The following is a 22,630-nucleotide window of genomic DNA, read 5'->3' as shown; positions in this document are numbered from 1 at the left end:
TGCAGTAGTTCTTCGAAGAGGACTACTTTTATTCAGCTGTAACGAACTTTGTGGCGTATTATCTAGGCCATCGGAGTCATATTCACGAGGAAGAGGGCTCAAATTCCAGCCAAGTCACTAAGCAGTGTGTTTTCGACAAGTAAATTACGATAATTACCGCTATCATTTCCTCTGAAAGCCCATAGCTGTCTCCTTTCAGTATCGTTGTACTCCATCGTGCAGAACAGTATCTGATGTGTATCCTTGAACCCTGGACGAATTCATAGAATGAATTTATAATGCATCAATTTTAGCGTTAAACTCTGGGCTCTTGTGGTATTTATTTTCAAGTTCATTTATTTAATTTTGTGATATTTGAAAAAAATTAGATCAGAATAGCACAAACGGGGTGCAGAAGATGTCACGCAAGGAATCGAATCGTCTCCTCTGTGTCCCAATCGGACTGGAATGTGCAGTAGGCCAAATGATTATGGGCACAGGCTTATTTGCCGCGCGGGATTAGCCGAGCGATCTGGCGCTGCAGTCATGGACTGTGCGTGGCTAGTCCCGGCTGAGGTTCGAGTCCTCCCTCGGGCATGGGGGTGTGTGTTTGTCCTTAGGATAATTTAGGTTAAGTAGTGTGTACGCTTAGGGATTGATGACCTTAGCAGTTAAGTCCCATATGATTTCACACACACACACACACACACACACACACACACACACACACACAGGCTTATTTATAGAAGTTTAGGATGGATACAACTACGACTCCGTGATTATTGAATCTGTTATGTATTGAAAGTATTGGTTTCACTTTGATTCACATCTTTTCATGTCTCCTGAGTGCCGCTGGATGTGATATTAACTTTTCTGCTAGAACCGAGATTGCTTGGAGCACAATATGCTATTTTGTTTGGAACTAGTAAGATGAGTGGACTGAATAACCTAGCCCGTGGATGAGCACTCAGCGTGTCATTTACCAGCAGAAAACAGGGAAACTTTGAAAAACTTCGCCCTATATTCATAGTAGCATCCGAAAGGTGGCATCTATGCATCTACACATCACCAGAACTGGAGAGTACATGAGCAAACGCCAGCAAATAAAAATAATTTATTACAAATCATAAATGTTATAATCTTGCGTTAAGTCATCGTAGAGGAGAGACCATACTGCCATAAGAGATGGGTGCTAAAACAGGACTTTTTTGTGCCTAGCAGTCAGTTTTCATAAGCCGCCATGATACTCAAAATTTGGTCTGTTTCTAATTTCCGAAAACGCCAGTTCTGTTACGTGTGCCACCAAGCAAATCCACAGCATTTGCATTTGTATATCCTGCAGCATACTACTTAATACACAAAAGGTATTCGCCACGGTGACTGTCCAGGATATTTTGCGAATGCATGGAAAGGTATGGAAAGAATCAAAGTTTTACAAAGCACATAATTTGATATATTCGGAACCTTTCTGTTCAGCGTACTGAAATACCTCTAAACTATATACTGTGACTTGTCCCATTAAAAGCATCGCAGTTACATCTTCTTTGATGCCATCAACATTAAAAAAATAATATTTGGTTTTTGTGGAGAAAGTTTTTCAGAAACCCGACTAAAGAAAAACTGAATTGTATAAAAAAATAAAAAAAAAGGTGGATTCACAAGAGATCGGTGAAAATTTCTCTTAGCCTTAAAGTTCCAAAGAACATTAAGAGTTCAGATATTTAGTAAGAGTGAATTTCAGTGATTTTATGGCGTATCTGTCTAACCTACAATTGGAAAACAACAGTCCTTGTAAAAATGCTGCTAAAAAACAAAAGTAGAACAGGACAGCAGACGATGTAGAAGACGTGTATCTGATGATTTATTACACCTTGGAACGTGTTGTGTGAAGTTATTACGTTCAGATGTGACGGATTGCGAAGAACTGTTTCTGCCACCAACACACAGAATATTCTTCACTAAATATGGGCAGCGAAGTCACAGCATTGTGTGTAAAACAGCGTGACTGTCTCTTATGACTAGCTATGTATTGTCGGTATACGATCCTGGGTGTCGCATGAGTAGTCTGTATTCCATCGTCCTAGCATTTTAGGTGTGCATGTTCAAGGACATTCTTCAGTTCCACTCCTGAGAAGGGTCAACATTTGAATGTAGTCTTGTTCGAAAGTTGACATCGTGCCCGCAACAGGGCATGCGTTTGAAGACGCCGCCCACTTCCTCGTGAATTCTCGAAACTCGTGCTGTTCTGTCTTCCCACGCTTAGAGAACCCTACAGTTCCTCGAGGCTTGGAAACGTTGCTTCTCTAAATCATGTTCACCACGCAAGCTAGTTTTAAGAATGCTCAGTTTAGAATATTGGAGCATAATATTTAAAAACAACCTGAAGTGGAAAGGTGTGTGGTGACGTCAACACTGGTGCAGGGGCAGTGCAGGAGTAATGTAGGCTCACTGCTTCCTGCTCGAACCAGATACGTACATAACATGAATTAGGAAAACAGGTGGTAAATTGAGCTTAATTCATCGTTTGCGAACTCTTTCAGAAGAAATAATCACATTTCATAAAAAAAAGGAATAATATTGTGTCCTGTTACCTATCCTTCTTCCTTACCGGTAAATGTTTTGAGGAAAGAAATCAGCTATATACTAGATTCTAACGAAAGAAATGGCACACCTAAATGTAAGGTTGTTTTGTAAATACTTTATACGCACAGAGATAAAAATTTTAGTGTAGTTTGGTAAGAATGAAACAGAAATAAAGAAAAACATGTCTGTCACAATCACAACAAGATAGTAGAAATGGAATTAGACGGAGAGTAGGAAAAACACGAGAGTGCTTCTCCTCCGCGTAATGTAGGGAATAAAACAAGAAGAGAGGAGTCAGTAAAAACATCACGAAGTGTCTTCAGCGCTCGTCCTCCACTCTTTTCCTTCTTTTCTAGGAACTGAGTCGTATAATTCCAGGCATGGAATGTGGATGTTGGTAGCCTGAAGGCTAATAAAAGCCGGATGAGCGACCATTACGTCCTGCATTAAAAGCTTCTTGGGTATGTTGCCCCAAGTTTCTAAAGACGACGACGCTCTATCACTGCAGTGTCAAAATGCTGGCAAGTGTTTCAAATATTTTTTCCAAATTTCCACTAACGAATCTGGGAGACGAACAGTATGCGAATAATTTTCGTTTGCAACGTTTTATTAGGCACATTAACTGTAACTTCTGAACATTCAAGATTACCTACGGGAAATATAATAGTCTATTGCGCAAAGTACCTTAACAATGACCTAAAAATAATCCTTTCGCCCAAACTAATCACAAACTGATGTTAAACTAATGTCAATGAATGCTACATAAGCTTATGTTAGTTAAGAATATCAGTAGTACCTTTAACGTGAGAATGACAACATGCTACGAAAATGCCACTGTCGTGGTACATACAGAAGGGAAGATACTGTTATCCTACGTCTCTCTCTATATTCCTCATTGAAGCAGATGATTTTTAACTGAAACTTTGTCCGTACTATCCTATTTCAGTCCTTTCACTAATGACAAAGCACTCATTTTGAAAAGTATAAAACGAATACGAATATCCCATATTTATTTTATCAGGATGTGGTACGTCCCGGTTCCATGGAGTAGTGGCTGATGTATATTGTTAAGAAGCGTACTGTAAAGCAATGAGGAATACTCATACAAAGAACATTTAAAGCAAACTCTTCACCGGACAGAGCGCAGAACGTCAAATTATAATCTGTGAAACAATGAACAATGAATGACTTATAAAACGCGTTAAAAACCGCAATCCAGTAACAAAGAGACACAAACAAAGGCACCAAATGACGTATTTGATATGACAAGAGAAATGGCTGAAATTGTATCTTTGACATTCATGAAACAATAGCATCTAATATCTTTTTATAATTTAGAAACTTCCCGCTGGATTTATTTTGGAATGACATACCAAACCGCATTTCCTGGTGATGCTTACGCGGCATAATTTATATATAATAATAGATCGTTAAGCAGACTCTGTAACGGAGACTATGATCTGCACCTGCGGTTAGTTTTCACAGTCGGACGAATGCATGTAAAGCATAACAATCATAGCCATCGAAATACAAAAGAATGAAAAAAAAAATAATAATAATAATTCGCTTCACAAGTGAATCGATTGAGTGTTACTATTTCGAAAAGACATGAAGCTTAATATTAAGTGGAGTAGCAAATGAAAACTGAAAAGAACACTCTTTACTTATTCTCAAGACCTACCTTTCATTTCTATACCAACGACAATGAATATTCGCGATCAAGCATCATTTGCTGTTAATCAGAGATGGTAAAGTATAGAATTCAACTAGCAACATTGTGGCTAAACAGTAGGTTACCACCACGGTAAAGAGAGGAATAAAGCAATGGAGGACCACAGCAAATTTTACGAATCGAACAGAGCGGATAAATATGCCGTGAATTCCGACGAATCTCTGCCTGGATGATATAAGGAATACAAACTTTTGTTGTAGTAGGTTTCATATTTCCTGTAAAAGAGTCGGGGGCAGTGAGCAAACAGGTTTATGGAACTTAGTAATAAACATGACTCAAAAAAGTGACAGTTGGAAACTTTTGAGACGTGCAATCAGTTTTCGGTACTCGGAGAAGTGGGAAGTCGGAAGTCACTATGCAGTGACTCCACGTGCGAAATTTCTTATAGCGCGTCGTAATTTGTGTACTGTAATTTACGGGACGAGTTTTCGAATCTAATCGCTTAAAATTACATAATTTATATTTTATAAGTAAAATAGTTATCAAGAGGAGAACTAGTATTTTGAGCTATGTAACTTAATTGTTCCCAATTTATTGTATAGGATTTGTATAACAAATTGTCTCTGTAGTTTGGTTGTTTCTTTTAATATAGTGCTTAATAGTTAGATGCGCAGCTTTCCTTCTATTAATAATCGTCTGTATAATGTTCAAATAATTACCATTAAGCATTGATGAACACTTTTCATCGTATACGTATTTTCGCTCGAAAGAAGACAAGTTTACAATAGAGTTTATGCTTCTTAATTCACTTGTAATGAAAATCTATTCTAGTGTGGTGTGACTAATACGGCCTACATATTAAATTTCTGAGAATATTAGTAGGTAAATCGCGCTGAGGTAACTATTTAAACTACCAGATGAAATAGTAGCCACTTACAGCCCTCGGAGAATTAAACAGACGCCCACTAACGTCTCTCAAATATAACATATCGAAACCTAGACGAGTTTGATTACTACAACTCTAAACATTTCGTCATCAGCACACAAATTTGTAATTAGAAAATCAAATTTCAAATTAAAAAGTAATTTGGTGTAGAATAAAATAGCATTCCTTACGCGGAATGGCTTAAATGATAACTCGAAATATTAGACGAATGCAGTGTCTAAAAAAGCAAGAATAGAAATTTACTTTAACTGATAAGAGGACGTAAATGAGTGTCATTACATACTTTTTGTTTGCTGGATATTTAAAATTCAATTAAGGGCGAAACTCGTGTTTTTAAAAGTTTTTTGCACTATCTATTTGGCATTTTATCGCTTACAAACAAATAAACAAGTTCTGTACAAATATTTTAGTTTAATTTATCACAGTTTCAGAAGTGTTTTGAATGTAAATAGTTTTAAAAGGAATCTGTAACATTGCGATCCTACAAACGTGTTAGTAAGGGTTTTGCGGTAGAAATTGGGGAACCAGAAGACGAAATCGGAACGAAAATTTTCTTGAATCGCGGCCAGTGTCTGTTCAGAATACTCAACGTACTGACAGGAGGGGAAAAAAAAAAAAGGTCGCTGACATATATCGTGGCACTTGCTGCTTCTACGAATGGAATTATCTTCGAGTGAACGGGTGTTCTAAAACCTTGTAACGGACATTAGTGGCTGGCATCTGTGTTTTTGCATGGTCGTAGAAACAAAATTATTTGCTCATACATAAAGCTATGGTTAGAATCTCATTTTAGACAAGAATTTCGCAAGAAACGTACGGAAGATACTTCAATACGCTTTTTCAAACTGTGTCGCATGATGTAAGAATCAATCAGAACGTAGAAATTACAGTTTGTTTACAGATGAGGAGTTTCTAAATAAATCATGCAAGCAATTTTATGCTTTAAATTTTTACTGTTAAAAATTTTTCGGGACACCTGCATGATAAGCACCTCCAACTTAAGTCACTAGTTGGTCATCAATAACGGGTGCTTCTAGTAGCAGTTTTGGCCGTCGATCGACGGACTGCTTTTCGAAATGCGTTCCAACTAAATCATTTACGAGCCTGTTTTTTTTTTTTTTTTTCCTCGACACCTGGGTTCTCCACTTAATTTAATTTTCAGTTGCAACGACACGCATTAAGCTGGAGGGTCTCTGTGTTTGATTTCCAGGAGGCGGCGGGGAAGGTGCGGGCTCGGTCAGGGTGGGATATATTTAGGTTGCGCAGCTGTTGGGACGGCCTGAGTGCTTGCTCTAACTTCGTTCCAACTGCTACGAGTACTCCGTCTCTCAGGGGATTCCCGTCACCATTTGTTCCATCCACTGGCTGCTTACTGTCACTCACTAACTTGGTAATTAGGTGGATTTTCCTTTTCCACTGAAAGAGTTCACAGCCGCGGAGTGCGCTGGCTACTTTGTATGTTCCACGGTATTTTTTTCTACTTCACTGATAATTTTAACAACCACTCCGCGTCACCATATCCCTAATACGCTACCGTTTTATGCGTCATCCTGCTTCCCGATAAAATACGGAATATGTTCAGTATGGCAGAATTTTCATTGTAATTAAAGACGCCTATGAGTTTCTAAGGCCAGGTAACTAAATTATCATCGACACCGAAATCCTTACACAGGGTACTATGAAAAGGTTTTAAGACACCGCTACCAGTTGCAAAATTTGTTGACTTAGTTAAAAAGGCAATATGTTTCTAGGTACAAAACTCATCTTCAGTCTACAGGGGCAATACAAAATCATTTAATAAAAGTACACATAGATATTAAAGTTGTTCCGCACAGCCTTGGAATGTGCTGCGGTCATCTGCGGAGGAAGAGAATGAAAACTTAATGAGGGAATATTCACTTCGTTTGTCGGTCTGCTGTTCACATAAACAATTTAAAATAATCACTCACTTTGTTCATAAGAATTAAACTTGCAAGAGGCACTTAAAACGTGACATCACAAACCATTCTAGTGTGTAGTAGAAATAAGGAACAGCTTCAGACATTTGAACGGGGTCACTTTGTGGGCCTGCAGGAACGTGGGTGGACGTATAGACGGAGTGCTCCACATGTTGGCCACAGTTTATCGGTGGTGTGTCACCGTTTTCATCAGTGGTCTGTGGAACATCCCCACACCCATAGACCAGGTTCTGGACGTCCTCTTAGTGCAGGCGCACGTCAAGACTGACGCATTATGCGAGCAGCGGTGGCCGACCGAACGTCATCCAAGGACGAAATCTTGTGGTATATTGCACCTGCTGCGTCACCAAGGACCACTGGGAAGAGTTTTCTTGTAGTAGGACTAAAATCCCATGTACCTCTGGCCGAGCTACCATTAACACCACACCACGACACCACCAAGGATGACTACTCTGGTGTAGTGAAAGATTCGACTGGAGAGTGAAATGTCACTCTACTGCCGTCAGTGATTATAGTAGGTATGCATGTAATGGAAATAGGCCTGCATAAGGTAGACCTGGTGAGCTGCCTATTCTGGAGTGCATTCGTCCGATACACACAGGTCCCACTCCAGGCTTCATGGTAAGAGGGGCAATCAGTTATCATTTGCAATCAGTTATCATTTGCAATCACATTTGGTTTTTCTGCAGGGTAAAGTAACCACCACCCCTACATTTTACAGGCTGTTATCCCGTGCTACCGCCATTTCTTCGACACGAAGGTGATGTGCTTATTCAGCAGGATAATGCACGTCCACATAGTCTGTTCCATAGCAAAATGCTCTTTGTGGTGGAAAAAAAAAAGTCTTGAACGAACTGTGGCAGAAGCCCGAACAACTGGGGACTGACGTACTAGACCATGCATTGATAATGGCTAGGCACTAGCCGAAATCTAGATTTGTCGGATAAAACCTGAAAAAAAAAAAAAGGACGACTAGACGACTGATTGCTGTGCTCTATCACCTGAAAGTCTATCACAGTCGTTGAGTGCACCCGCGTTCCTAATGCAAGGTAACTGGGGTGGGGGGGGGGGGGGGGGGGAGACGAATGTCACCACAGCTCTCGCCAATTGAATTCGTATGTGAAATGACAGAGCGGGAACTTACTCGTTCTCCAGAGCGTAAAAGAACCATTGCCGAATTGCAATAAAAGGCGCAAGATGCCTGGGACAATCTATCACAGGATGCATTCGCCAGCTTTGCGTGATAGAATACACGCTCGCGTTGCCGACAGAGGGGGGAGGGAGATGCATTGTTTGCTGATGCGACTGTTTGGACATGCTTTACTGTGACGTGTGTTTCAGTTGGTCTGGCATTGTTATCATCTACTCATGCAACGATGAACTAACTGTCACACCACTTGCCGATAAAATGGCCTTCTCCTTGAGGGAGTTGCTGTTATATTGCTAGAGAAGGCCGAAATGCACGCTATAAGCTCACGCAGGATGGCGTGAGGTCTGAAACAGGATACGTAATGAATGCTATAAAGAAAAGTACGTAGCTTCTGGAATACTTAACTTTAATCCATCATTTGTATACATCGTTCTTGATGAGACATGCTTCATACGATAACTATCAATTGCTATGGCGCCTTGCTAGGTCGTAGCCATTGACTTAGCTGAAGGCTATTCTAACTATCTTCTCTGCCAATAAGCGAGGCTTCGTCAGAGTTGCATCGCTAGCTAAGTCGTCCGTACAACTGGGGCGAGTGATAGTAAGTCTCTCGAGACCTGCCGTGTGGTGGCGCTCGGTCTGCGATCACTGACAGTGGCGACACGCGGGTCCGACATGTACTAATGGAACGCGGCCGATTTAAAGCTACCACCTAGCAAGTGTGGTGTCTGGCGGTGACACCACAGTTGCATTTTTATTTCCGCAGTGTATTTCATGTTCATGATAGACGGTGTAATAACTGACGAGGAGAAGAAGGAAAAGGATAGATTTAGAGGAATTATCCTTTAGCCGTTTAAGGAATCATCCCAGAATTTGCATGAGGTGGTTTAGGGAAATCGTGAAAAAACTAAATAGGATGACCACAGAGCATCTGAATCCCGTTCCTCCCGAATATGATTTCAATATTTCGACCACCATGTCACCTCGTTCGGTTCGACTTCACAAAGTTTAGCTGCTGGAAGGTTTAAGGATACTGAAGTGCAGCTGCCTAGTCATAATAATGGATACATACATATGTAATTAAAAGTATCCGGACACCCCCAGAAACATACGTTTTTCATATTAGGTGCATTGTGCTGCCACCTGCTGCCAGGTACTCCATATCAGCGACCTCAGCAGTCATTAGACATCGTGAGAGAGCAGAATGGGGCGCTCCGCGGAACTCACGGACCTCGAACGTGGTCAAGTGATTGGGTGTCACTTGTGTCATACGTCTGTACGCGAGATTTCCACACTCCTAAACATCCCTAGGTCCACTGTTTCCCATGTGATAGTGAAGAGGAAACGTGAAGGCACACGTACAGCACCAAAGTGTACTGGTCGATCTCGTCCGTTGACTGACAGAGACCGACGACAGTTGAAGAGGGTCGTAATGTGTAATAGGCAAGCATCTATCCAGACCACCACACAGCAATTCCAAACTGCATCGGGACCCACTGCGAGTGCTATGACATTTAGGCGGGAGGTGAGAAAACTTGGATTTCATGGTCGAGCGGCTGCTCATAAGCCACACATCACGCCGGTAAATGCCAAACGACACCTCGCTTGGTGCAAGGAGCGTAAACATTGGACGAGTGAACAGTGGATAAACGTTGTGTGGAGTGACGAATCACGGTACACAGTGTGGCGACTCGATGGCAGGGTGTGAGTATGGCGAATGGTCGGTGAACGTCATCTGTCAGCGTGTGTAGTGCCAACAGTAAAATTCGGAGGCAGTTGTGTTACGGTGTGGTCGTGTTTAACATGGAGGGGGCTTGCACCCCTTGTTGTTGTGCGTGGCACTATCACAGCACAGGCCAACATTGATGTTTTAAGCACATTGTTGCTTTCCAATGTTGAAGAGCAATTCGGGGATGTCGATTGCATCTTTCAACACGATCGAGCACTTGTTCATAATGCACGGCCTGTGGCGGAGTGGTTATATGACAATAACATCTCTGTAAGGGACTGGCCTGCACAGAGTCCTGACCTGAATCCTACTGCACACCTTTGGGATGTTTTGGAACGCAGACTTCGTGCCAGGTCTCACCGACCGACATCGATACCTCTCCTCCGTGCAGCACTCCGTGAAGAATGGGCTGCCATTCCAAAAGAAACCACTCTGCACCTGTTTGAACGTATGCCTGCGAGAGTGGAACCTGTCATCAAGGCTAAGGTTGGGCCAAAACCGTATAGGGACCCACGAACTTTTAGGTCATTTTCAGCCAGGTGTCCGGATACATTTGGTCACATAGTGTGGGAGTGGGCAACACGTCTTGCAAATAGATAGCAACGTGGCAAACATCTATTCTGCAAATTGGACGGCCTGTACGTTCCCACGGCACACTTCTAAGTCCATTTGAAATTGAGATAATTCCCTTTAACATGTTGCCTGGAGCGCAGAGGCCACCTTCGCGTAAGGGCACAATTTCAACTTTTTTTTTTACCTGGTGGACTGATAAGCCACCGATAAAAAAGTAACAAATAACGGCTGTGTGTCAACTGCGCCAGTAGTAATGAAAGGGCATTAGAATCGGAACAACCTGTAGCGTCATTTCACTACTAAAAACCAAAATGAGTACTGTTATTATGGTAGCGTTGACAGCTTTGCAAGTTTTAGATTTGTGTCTTCATTAAAAGGCCTCCTTGACATATTATAAGACAGGGTTTTCATTTTCTTTTACGAACCATGCTGATCAGTGAACTGATTAACTAGTTTAATTAACAATAAGTAATCCGTTACTCGACCCAGTAGATGTACGTAGAGACTTCAGGGTGTGAGATACCATGCCGTCCCACGCCACGATCATTGCGCAACAAGAGCGGCGCAGGATCAGAAGAAACTACATGTTCTGGGTTTCCTGTAGGCAGTTATTCTGCGGTATGCATAATGCGTGCATCACAGGGCGCAAGTGTTGTGAAGCTGCCACGGACATGGGTTCCTTACGGAAACTTTATCTACACAGTCCCCCCTACAACCACTAGAATAAAAAAAGCTCTTATGCCACATCGTATTTCTGGCTGCAAATTAGTTGTACCAGTCTGTAACTATGATCGGTTCTTGGTGGGATCATTAAGCATGCTTGATATTGATTTATGATTTGCAGATTTCTTCATTATGCAACTGTTATGTATGTAGGGAGGTACACATTTTCGATAAGGCTGCTACGCATTCATACGGAACGAGACGCTCATTTGAGAGATTAGTAAGCTTCAATAAATACGTAGTTTATTTTTGACAATTTTTTTTGATCTCATACACTAGCCAGGTTAAAAATTTCTTCTGAACTGGAGTTCTGCATGGTTCAATATTTGCGGTTAAATAATTTCAGTTTCTTATCGATCCAGTTGTTTGGTTGAGATATCTGGCCTCATGCTTCATGGTGTTCACCATCAATCATAGCATTCTCACTCAACATTTCCTTCCGGAAGTTTCCATTTAGACAGCGACAGTACAGAAAGCGGTGGCGCCATCCGCTTTGATCGAGGCTACTAAATAAACAGGCTCGATGAGTTCAACGTAATACCTTCTTTTATTTCTTTCGGAATATTATAAACTGACTGAAGTATACAAACATGAACTGGGCTACGTAAATGGTACTTTTACTTACACGCTTTTGTATAAAAGAGAGAAGCCAGAATTCCATTACACAGAGGAAGATGTAGTTAATTTATTTTTTGTAGGACGCTGAGAGCGATACAACGAACAAACTGCATCTCTTCACCACCTAAATTACCACATGTCAGTTACTGTATATTCGCTATGTAGTACTCAGGCGCTACAGCAAGTACTTGAACTCCTACATTTTCCACGATAAACTCAATTTCTGGCGAAGTTTTCTTATAGTGTCCAGATAGTTAGTTACTTATCTCATATTGGTCTAGCAGCTAAACCAGACCAAACGACTACATACTTAACCAGAGTGGCAAGGTGAACACGTGTTGGTGCGAGCAGTTGATGGGTTGGCATACTGAATCAAGACCCTGAATATGCTTTTATCACAAGCAAGTTTTCATTACTAAATGAGACAGTTTCCTGCAAGGCTTTTTTTATCAAAGAAAAACTTCTTATGCGTCACTACTAGCCAATTACAACCACCTAAACTAAACTACACTAAACTCCGTCTGAACAGGCCTTGGAAGGCTCAACGGCACCGACCGGTCGCCGTGTCATCCTCAGCCCACAGGCGTCACAGGATGCGGATATGGAGGGGCATGTGGTTAGCACACCGCTCTCCCGGCCGTACGTCAGTTTACGAGACCAGACACGTTAGCTCCTCATCACAAGGGCTGAGTGCACTCCTCTTGCCAACAGCGCTCGGCAGACCGGATGGTCACCCACCCAACTACTAGCCCAGCCCGACAGCGCTTAACTTCGGTGATCTGACAGGGACCGGCGTTATCACTGCGGCAAGGCCGTTGGCAATTACAACCAACAACTAATTTTCAAATGGACAGTCACCCACACGCGTGTACGATCAAGGATGTTTTTCTTAAAGATCGTACGTCATACTTATCAAACGTTCAAAATACATGGTATATTTTACATATACCTACATTCTACAGAGCTATATGTGGAGTATACCGTACAGAAACGACCACGTAGCTGCAATTAGTGAATCGTGACGCAAGATCTAATTTTGATGAAGAAAAACAGACTTGCAGGATATAACGTTAGATATAACAAATGTAGCATGGCTGTGGGCGCATGAATCAAGACAAATATCGCATTTTTACATGAACGAAGCAAAATTAAAGCGTTTCACGACTTTTGTTGAAGTCACGAGGGCGCTCTCTCTCTCTAGTGTGTGTGTGTGTGTGTGAGAGAGAGAGAGAGAGAGAGAGAGAGAGAGAGAGAGAGAGGGGGGGGGGCAATGGGAGGTAGTAGGAACATACGGAGTACTACTATAATACGCCTGATAGTCCAAGTACATAATTTAAATTTTGTATTTATTTATTTTATTTATGTTTTTGATGATATAAATAAAGTTAGAAAATAGTATGTGAAGATTTCTTTCCAGCGATTGTGCTAAAATCGATATCTTTAGAAGTTTCCAATAGATAAAGTTAGTCGTCCACCGAACTCTGTAGCAAAACATAATTTTGATTTTAGACATACAAAAAATGGAGAAATTCTGTAAACTGTTTATATTCTACACACAGTAGAAACTGAAAATGATTAGTAAATGTGCTACGCGAAACAATTTTGCGTTCGTAAGCAGGGTGGTCAGAAACATTCTGAAAAGCTTGTACGCGTGTTGCAGGGGTGGCTCTGCTAAGACATAGTGTTCAGAAAAAAAATTCCATACGTTGTAGCCTTTCCGAGTTATTTAGCACTGAAGCTAGCCAACCAGCTCATTGCGCGCGCTAATTCAAACAGCTTGCCAGAGTCGGTGTCGCCAGCTGTGTTCTTCATTTGGTTTGCTCGAACTGAAGAAACTTAGCTTTTGTATACCTAGCCTAAATTTATCACTTTCAAAAAAGGCATATTTTAACTGGTAGTGATCACTTTTCAACAAGTGGTCACTCACGGACCCCGCATTTTGCGGCTTGCAGTTGCTTGAATTTGCGTGCGCAACTACCTGATTGGCTGACTTCAATGCCAAATGACTCGGAAACGGTGCAACGTGTCGAACTTTTTCCTTAACATTTATTTGTCAGCACGAACTCCCCTGGCTTTTCAGACTGTTTCTGACCATCCTGTATCTGAACGTAAAATTGTTTCGCGAAGTACCTTTACTGGTCATATTCCGTTTTTTCTGTATACAGAACATTCCCAGTTTATAAAATTTCATATGTATTTGTAATACCTAAAATCAACACAATATTTTGCTACAGATTTCGACTGACGATTAACTTTACATAGTGGAAACAAACAGAAACGGATCTCAGCACAACCGCTGGAAAGAAATCTTCACATGTGTTTGCACTGTTTCTGAATTTATTAATATCATCGCGAAAAAATAAAACAAATAAATAAAAAAACCCTCACTAGGTTTTCATACTGGTTTTGAGCACCCTGTACACCAAAAATTCTGTCTACATTTCACCATTCCTTGCAAATAAACTGTTATATTCTTAGTTTTTAGCATGGAAAATCAAACTAAGGCATTTTAATAAATGCTGGTAGCACTGGTGCAGGAAGGAATAAAGCTAACACGCAAGAGAGGTGCTTTTCTTCATTCATTTACAATGTTCTCATACTTAGAATTAGCAAGAAAACGCTAGCACTATTTCACGTGTAAATCCAGCTATAGGCGTTCGTGTGAGGCATTGTGGCGAACTTCAGGTTTTGTCGGAAGCACGTTGCGCGATTGCCTAAACTTGGCTACAACCGTGGAACTTCGGCATCTCCCTGTAGGATCGCACACCCTTAACAGCCGCAAATATATTATTCGTGCTTCCGAAAGAAAGAAACACCTTGCAGTCGACCACATTTAGTTGCTAATACAGAGGCAGGGAACTACAACGTTACTGCAATTCAGATCTACTCAAGCATGCCTTTGACATGCTGCTCGACATTTCTTTGAGCGAAGATCATACTGTTCTCAAGTATTGCATGAAATATTCTCATCATTGAAACATTAAAAAAAAATTATTTTTCTGTACGTTTTACACACTAACGTAATGAAAAGAATAGGTCAGTGATTAAATATGAATAGCGTCTTTCATTTTCATGCTTCTGAGAGACCAGATTCCCACGAAATACTTTTCAGTAGTTCCTGATCATCAGCAATTAAGTTCACAGAACAGTACTATTTTTGGGCTGGTACGGTATTTTAGTGTCATTTTCTTAGAAATTTGTGCTCTATGTATTAGTACACGATTTCTTGTAATTACGGCTGTACTGTACCCTAAAATATCTTGATATTTTAAGAAAATCGTTAAGTTTTCGGACCTTCTGCAATTGCGCAGCAGCCTATTCTTTTGAATTTTTGAGAGATATGCTTTGAAAATGAAATGTACCATATACAATCGTCTTAAAAACAGCACTTAGTTTGTTCAGGTGGGATAATTAATTTCTGAAATTTTTACCTATTTTTGAGCACACGTCGAATTCGTACGCTGGATTCGTTTTATGAAGTTCGCGACGGCTAGTCGCGACGAATATTGGAGGGATAGGGGAACAAGCTTTCAGTCTTGTTCCTTTAACTGACAGCAAGATGACAGCGCTTCTTTTATCTTTACCCTAGTAATTGAGGTAGAAAATTGCTTCGACAGATGCAGCTGCCTCCCTACGATTTTAAAAGACATTTTCACATCAAAAAAATGTAAGGGATAGTAAATTTATACTAAAAACGCACTCCCTTCATTTTAGCCTAAACTATAGTCACAATAACTTACCGCTACATAATTTTTCGCGTAAATAGTATTCTAATTTCACCAGACACAAATGGTACAATAAGCAACTGCTGATCATATTGGATAAATTCGCCACACTGTCTCCCAGTTAAATAAATATACGACGAATTACGGTGGGGAAAACATTTCGCATTACTAGTTTTGACCAACATTGAAATATCGACAGTGGGTCGAACAAAGTTTAGTTTTTCTGCACCGCCTTAATTCTACACCACACTGAATGATCTGCTTATAGAACAGCGTGTTGTTGTTGAAAGGCACAAGAGTCCAGACAGTGATTGCTAAAGAAAATCAACTATGCTGGTTGAAGAGTGTTGCTGCGACAGAAAAACAGCGTCAAAACTTATCGAAACATTAAGGGACATATTAAATACTGATAGTTACAATGACCAATGGATCAACTAACATTATTCCAAAGACATCTCGTACTCCTTTCATTGCCCAGGTGTTTGTTGCTATATACCATGACAACAATACCGTTGTAAAAAACTAATCATCACTTATGCTAAGTGATTTAATATTGCTATGATTGCCTGATGATCTGATGATGAGTATTTCACCGTACTAATAAAATTTAAGTAGCGTTTCAAAATCTATGATTGTTGACGTTCGTGGGAAGAACATATTTATTATTGGCTATCTGGGCTGGTAAATATTTTGTATAAAGCGATTGTTCCAACAGTGAGTGCGGTGCAACGTGTAGATTGATAGAACTCTCATCTATGTAGGTATGAGTGTTGGAGCACAAATCTGATCGCCATTAATTCCGGCCGGATGACTGTACTGGTAGTGGTATTATCCCCGTAACTAAAGAAGAAACCAAAATAATTGATACTTCTGAGGAGGGATTTGCAGCAACCAATCACTTCGTTTTCAAATTTTTTGTATTGACTTTTCTCGGTTTCCGCTGTTTTCACATGCATTTAGATTTACACTACAAAGAGAAAAAGGAAATAAGAGACCAAGTATGTGCTCTGATTCCTCTCATCATCATCTTCGTTATTAGTATGGCTCTGGAAATCGTAGCACAATGCACTATATATGCGGTTTATCCGACTTTACACACAAAGTTACAAGAGCAGAAAGTTACAATTGATTTTTACATCATCGACCTGCGCCATTTTCATCGACAGATTACGTTTTCGTGCGATATTATGTCTATGACAGGTGTGATGACATTATTGGCAGATAGTATTTGCGTAAAAGCGATGACATTTACAAATATGACAGTTCTTACGAAGTTGTTTCCAAGTATATTAGTTGTACACAAAATTTTATACAGAAGTAATTCTATATTCTTGGCTGCAATGATCATTGTGTATGCCAGTCTATTTCTTAAGAAATTGAGACATTGAAATATGATAGTACTTTCATCCTTCACTGCATATGGTACGCACCAAGCACTAAAATGGTACTCAGTGTCCCTAAAAGACAGCTCTTGTACGAATGTTTACCGATAATCGTTTACATGAAGTTTTAACGTTCTGTCGGCAGCGTGGCAACTCTCGATAAAATGACTACGATGAAGACGGCAGTAGGTTCTGCTTATCCTTAAAGAAGTAACCGGCTATATTTCCGGAGTGGCCCTGGGAATCTACAAAATACTTTAAGCAGGATGGCTAGGTTAGAACTCGAATCAGTCTCCTTCCAATACAAGTATGGCGCACTGCTGCTGCGTACGTCAACGTAGGAAGGTTTAAGGCGTTGCTGGAATGTAGGACTGTAGGACAAAACTAGCAAAGTGATTATTATTATATCATCACACATCGTGTTCTAGTAACATCCTTAGTATTAATTAACAGATTAGAGTAATTAATAGATAAGCTCTTGGAACAGTTCTCTGTAGGCCATGTTTAAAGCACATTGAGAGATTAAAGGCTTAAGAGTAATGTTAAGTTGAGCTCGGCCGACTAACTGCAGTCACGCAAACCACGATCTTACAGTTACGCAACGTTCCATCGATCTACTTTGCTAGAACTTCTTCAACAAGCGATCACTTCGGATATTTGTTTCATTCCAACTGATCATAAGATATGTTCTCGGAATAGGGGACCAGACTTTGCAAAAGCAGCGACAGAAATTCTACAACACACGTACTTTATCCTCCATCATCAGCATACACCATAGTCTCCGTCGAAATAAACTGTACCAAGAAGCTTTCAACATTGTTGACGACTTTTGCCGAAAACTTCCATATACAAAATGGTTGCAAATGCAATACACCAGAAGCAATAACATCCACTGATTACTATTGAGATACGCTACGGTCGCAGGTTCGGATCCTGCATCGCGCATGGATGTGTGTGCTGTCCTCAGGTTAGTTAGGTTTAAGTAGTTCTAAGATCTAGGGGACTGATGACCTCAGATGTTAAGTCCCATAGTGCTCAGAGCCATTTTACTATTGAGATATATCGATGCACTGATAGAATTATACCCCGGGAACGCGCCTTCCTGTGGACTGGAATTTGGAAAGAAATTAATTATTTCATGTTTTATAGATCAATAGCCTAACGATTCATCATACTCAACCCCCCCCCCCCCCTCTCTGCTTCAGATAAACGACGTAAGATTGAACAGGTAAGAAAAATGCTTCCAATTAAGACACGATTTGACTATTATAATCTTCCGATGTAAATATTAACAGTCCAGCAGATAGGTTAGTTGAGGCCCAGCGCTTCAAATGAACAGTCTGATTGTAAATAAATCCGATTAATAGTGTGAAAAAATCAAGCTGTGGCAAACGTCATACTGAAATTGGAACAAATTCATATTTATCTTGCCCTGAGGATATTTATTTTGTGTGACATGTAAACAGCGAGTAAATTTAAGGCCACTAACGTAAGAGATATTAAATTTACCTACGGACAAAAAAAAAAATTTACCTGTGAAAACGCTGTTCTAATCCAAGAATATGTCGTGTGGTAAATGCGTGAGCACCAGCTCGAGGTGAAAGTCAAACACCGAAAATAAACTAAAGTAGATGTTGCGGAATTAATCGAAAAGTTTCTTCGGGAGGTGACGTTCGACGCGCACCTACACCTGCAAGCTAATTAAACTGATTCGCTCGGCTAGGTGGGTAACGAGTGCTTGCCAGAAAAGGAGATGCTGAATGGAAAGGGGTTGCCCAAATTAACCGTTCTTCATACATGACTGGCGCGCTGAAAGCCTTAAATGTGTGTCTTAATCGACATAAGACGAGTTTCTGAAGCATTTCAACTCTTGCTATGTCGTTACGATATGATGTAGAAAGCAGCACAGGAAATTAAGGAAGACTGGCTTGAGTGATACTCATCTTAGACGAATATTAGAGCGTCCAGTTCACACAACAATATTCAGGACTTTTTTTTACTGAAATATGGATTTTTCTTTTAAACAGTCACTTAAAATCAACTTCGGTCTGTTCTACTTAGTTTCTAAGAAGTGAACACTCACAACAAATACAGTCTAGTTTGAAACTGTGTTGAGTTACCGTAACTTGGAGAGTTCCATGATGTCAGAAGAGCTGGTGCGATCCCCCACGAGTAGGTTCACAGCACGTCCTTGCTAGATCTAAAATAATTACACGGGCATTGCAAAATAAGGGAACCAGAGGAACTGGGTTTTCTGTAATCAGTTGTTAAATATGAAAACTAAATATTTTTCTACAGAAAATGGAAGCTATTTAAGACAGTGCTAACTATGCACCATCGAGTGACTCTGCTGTAAGACTGAAATTACGCAATTAATAGGTTGTATATCCACGCATTACTCCAGTATTTCAGACTAAGACTACAATGGCCAATAAAATCAGGGGACCACCCAAGATATCGTAGGATCTGTGTTGTTTCTAGTCCACAGCATATGAAGACGAGGAGGAAAAACTGTACCACTCTCACAGACATTCGTTTGATGATACGTTGATAACAAAGGCAGTCTAGACGCGCATCACTCAAGAATTCGAGTTCCACGGGTATTCTGCATTCAGTGTGACTGTTAATTTAGGAGAGGGCGCTGATAGAGCCACAGGTAATTTGCCGATATCCGTCCTTAAGGTCAAAACTGTAATAGTGAAAATAATTAATATATACAGTCAGTGGTGACTATGATGTCTTTTAAAAAGTATTACATGACTATGAAACCCAACCATGAAAAGTTAATCAGCTTCTATTGGTGTTGCCAATCATTTTGATGTCCAAAAAGCAGAACTCGTCCACTATTTTTACTGTCTCATTTTCTAATTTAATTACATCAACATATCCTTATTTCATTCGACTGCAATCAATTACCTTTTTACGTTTGTTGTTATTCATTTTATAACCTCTTTTCAAGTTACAATCCATTCCATTCGACTGTCCTCCCAAGTCACACAGAATTACAATGTGATCGGCTGACATCAAAGTTTTAATTTTTTTTTTGTCTGAAGCTTATAATTCCGATCACAAATTTTTCCTCCGTTTCCTTTCTTTTAAGAGTTAACAGAATCGTTTCTGAAAATGAGAAATTTGCCAATATCAAATATAAATTTCTATATTAGGAAGTAATTTCTGAAATTATTTGTACAGAAATGAAACGTGGGCGATGAACACCGCAGACAAAGAGAGAGTGGAAGTTTTTCGAAATGTGGTACTTCGGAAGATTGCTGAAGATCAGGTAGGTAGAGCATGTAACTAATGTGAGTGTACTCAATCGAACTGCGGGACGAAAAAAATATGGTTCAAATAGACTGAAAGAAAGGATCGGGTGGCAGAAAATCTTGATGCGTCATAGAAAGATAATTGGCTAATGGAGCACTGTGTGTGTGTGTGTGTGTGTGTGTGTGTGTGTGTGTGTGTGTGTTTTGTGTAAAATTATTGACTACAGTAAGCAGGATCAAGAGTATGTACGAGGCGATTTCAAAATGTAGGTTACAGGTTATTATTGTAGGACAAATAACTTTTATTGTATGCTGCACTAAATTTTAAAATGACACAGATATATGATACTTTCTTTGAAAAGAATCGCCAAGTCTCTGTAAACAACGGTCGGAACGTTACCATTATTTCAACTGCTCGACGATAGAAATCCGCTTCTTTGTCATGGAGCTATTTGAGAACCGCTGTCTGAACGCCCTCATCGGTGAAAAATCTTTTTCCCGCAGTTGTTCTTTCAACTTGCCGAAAAGATTGAAATCTCATGCTGCAATATCAGAACTTCCCGATCAGCGTCATCCATGTCTGTGCGGCTTTCCTCAAATTATTTGCACCATTTCACTACGGCTGGAATCGACATTGCATTCGGTCCATACATCACCAGAATTTCACGGCGAATCTGTGTGCAGTTTAGCCATTTGCTAACAGGAATCGCACTCTTCCGCGTACTTCAACTGAGGAGTACGTTTCCAGTTGTCACGCTCTTTCAGTCGTAGTCTGTGAAGCACCTCTTATCCGTACCACAGCAGAACGATATCTGCGGGAGACTCAGATCGTGTTCTCTTCTGACAGTGCGCCACACTTATTGCGCAATGGTTTTGACGCGGGGCGACATGTGTAACCTACTTTATGATGACCGTACGTAGGTTGCAATGGTTAAGCAGCGCCCATCCTCGACGCCGGTCTGCAACTCGTTGTCTCTGCTAAAATTTTGTCGTCATTGCCAGCGGTTCGTGTGAGCAGAGGCGAAAATCAGAGGGAGCCAAGTCCGGGCTATATAGTGGGCGATCAAACACTTCCCACCGAAAACGGTGCGAGAGCGTCTTCATTGTCCCAGCAGTGTGAGGACGAGAATTGTTGTGAAGGAGGAAATTCGTGGCGGTTACGTTGTGGGCTGCATGAAATCAGGAGAAATCTTTCTGCAGGCACTGATACCCGGTAGTGTTAAAGTGCAGCTCCAGTGTGGCCTGTAATTATTGTATGGCAGCAGAAATTGCTAGATATGCTAATGCGTTAATCTGCAAGCGATATATGCTGAGAAATAGTAGTTCCAATTTTGGCCACCAGGTGCAAATCTGGCGCTGTACAGCATCTTGTCTAAGTCTCCAGAACTCATAACCTCGACGTTGAGCGCATATAAGCTCCATACAGAACAAACTGTGTATCTAGCGGTTAATAATAAAATCAACATTACGCCTTTCTCACTTGTTTGATCTTTCCTGCTCACGTTCCGTTCCCTATCCACCACATGTAGAAACATTTCTATATGTCTTTCTTGCATTTACAGCGCCAGATTTCTACTGGGTGGTCAACATAGGAACTATTTTTCTTTAGTATTTTATACGTCATCAGCAACTGTATTTCTATTTGATTAAATAATTGGTAACCAGTTACACAGAACAAATTTTTCCTTTACTGGTTTCAGGCACCTAGTGCCTCTCTTCAGAAGGTAACGTTTTTCCCGGCGTAAATCGATTCCGCATTAACGCATTAGAATATCTACCAAGTTTCACTACCATACGATAATTACAGCTCACATTGGACCTCTGTGAGTAGCAGCACTTTATTTCACCCGATACTTGGCGGGAGACACCATTCCCCAGGAATTTTTACGAGCTCACTGTCCGCTAAAAACTAAAAAGAGCAATGTGACGCGATTTACGGGGATATTAGAGACACTGCCCCTCACATCTTTGCAAAGCTTCATCGGGCCATAGTGTACGAATAGCTCTCGCACACACACTTAACACGTTCTTCGCTTTTAAATGTACTTTTTTAATTTCTTCCTAGTAGTTTAGGATATCTGGCTGCGCTTTGTTAGAAGCTCACTGGGTGCGAAAGATGTGGGAAGTGCTCCAGTGGCAAGGATAAATATCAACGGCGATAGCGCTGAAACATGTTGCGCGCCGGGCCCAGCCCCTGGCCGCGACGCGCTCCACTGTCCTGTTGGTTATTTTACGTAGCAGCGAGACATCTAAATTATTCTCGGTTTATTGGCCGGCGAAACGCTGACGGGGGACGGGCTGGGACGCGGAAACGGGCGAGAGTTGCCGG

At 40.7% G+C, this 22,630-nt stretch overlaps 1 protein-coding gene and 1 pseudogene across 1 annotated transcript in view; both read right to left on the bottom strand.

Annotated features, from left to right (window-relative positions):
- Positions 1–22,630, bottom strand: part of LOC126470783 (plexin-B) — a 1,233,199-nt gene that overhangs the window by 332,633 nt on the left and 877,936 nt on the right. The gene's annotated exons all lie outside the window — the stretch shown is intronic.
- On the bottom strand, positions 12,634–12,751 carry LOC126471971 (5S ribosomal RNA; annotated as a pseudogene).

Source organism: Schistocerca serialis, chromosome 3 (genome assembly GCF_023864345.2).
Source record: "Schistocerca serialis cubense isolate TAMUIC-IGC-003099 chromosome 3, iqSchSeri2.2, whole genome shotgun sequence".
Classification (NCBI taxonomy): Eukaryota; Metazoa; Arthropoda; class Insecta; order Orthoptera; family Acrididae; genus Schistocerca; species Schistocerca serialis.
This window is presented reverse-complemented; position numbering and strand designations above follow the sequence as displayed.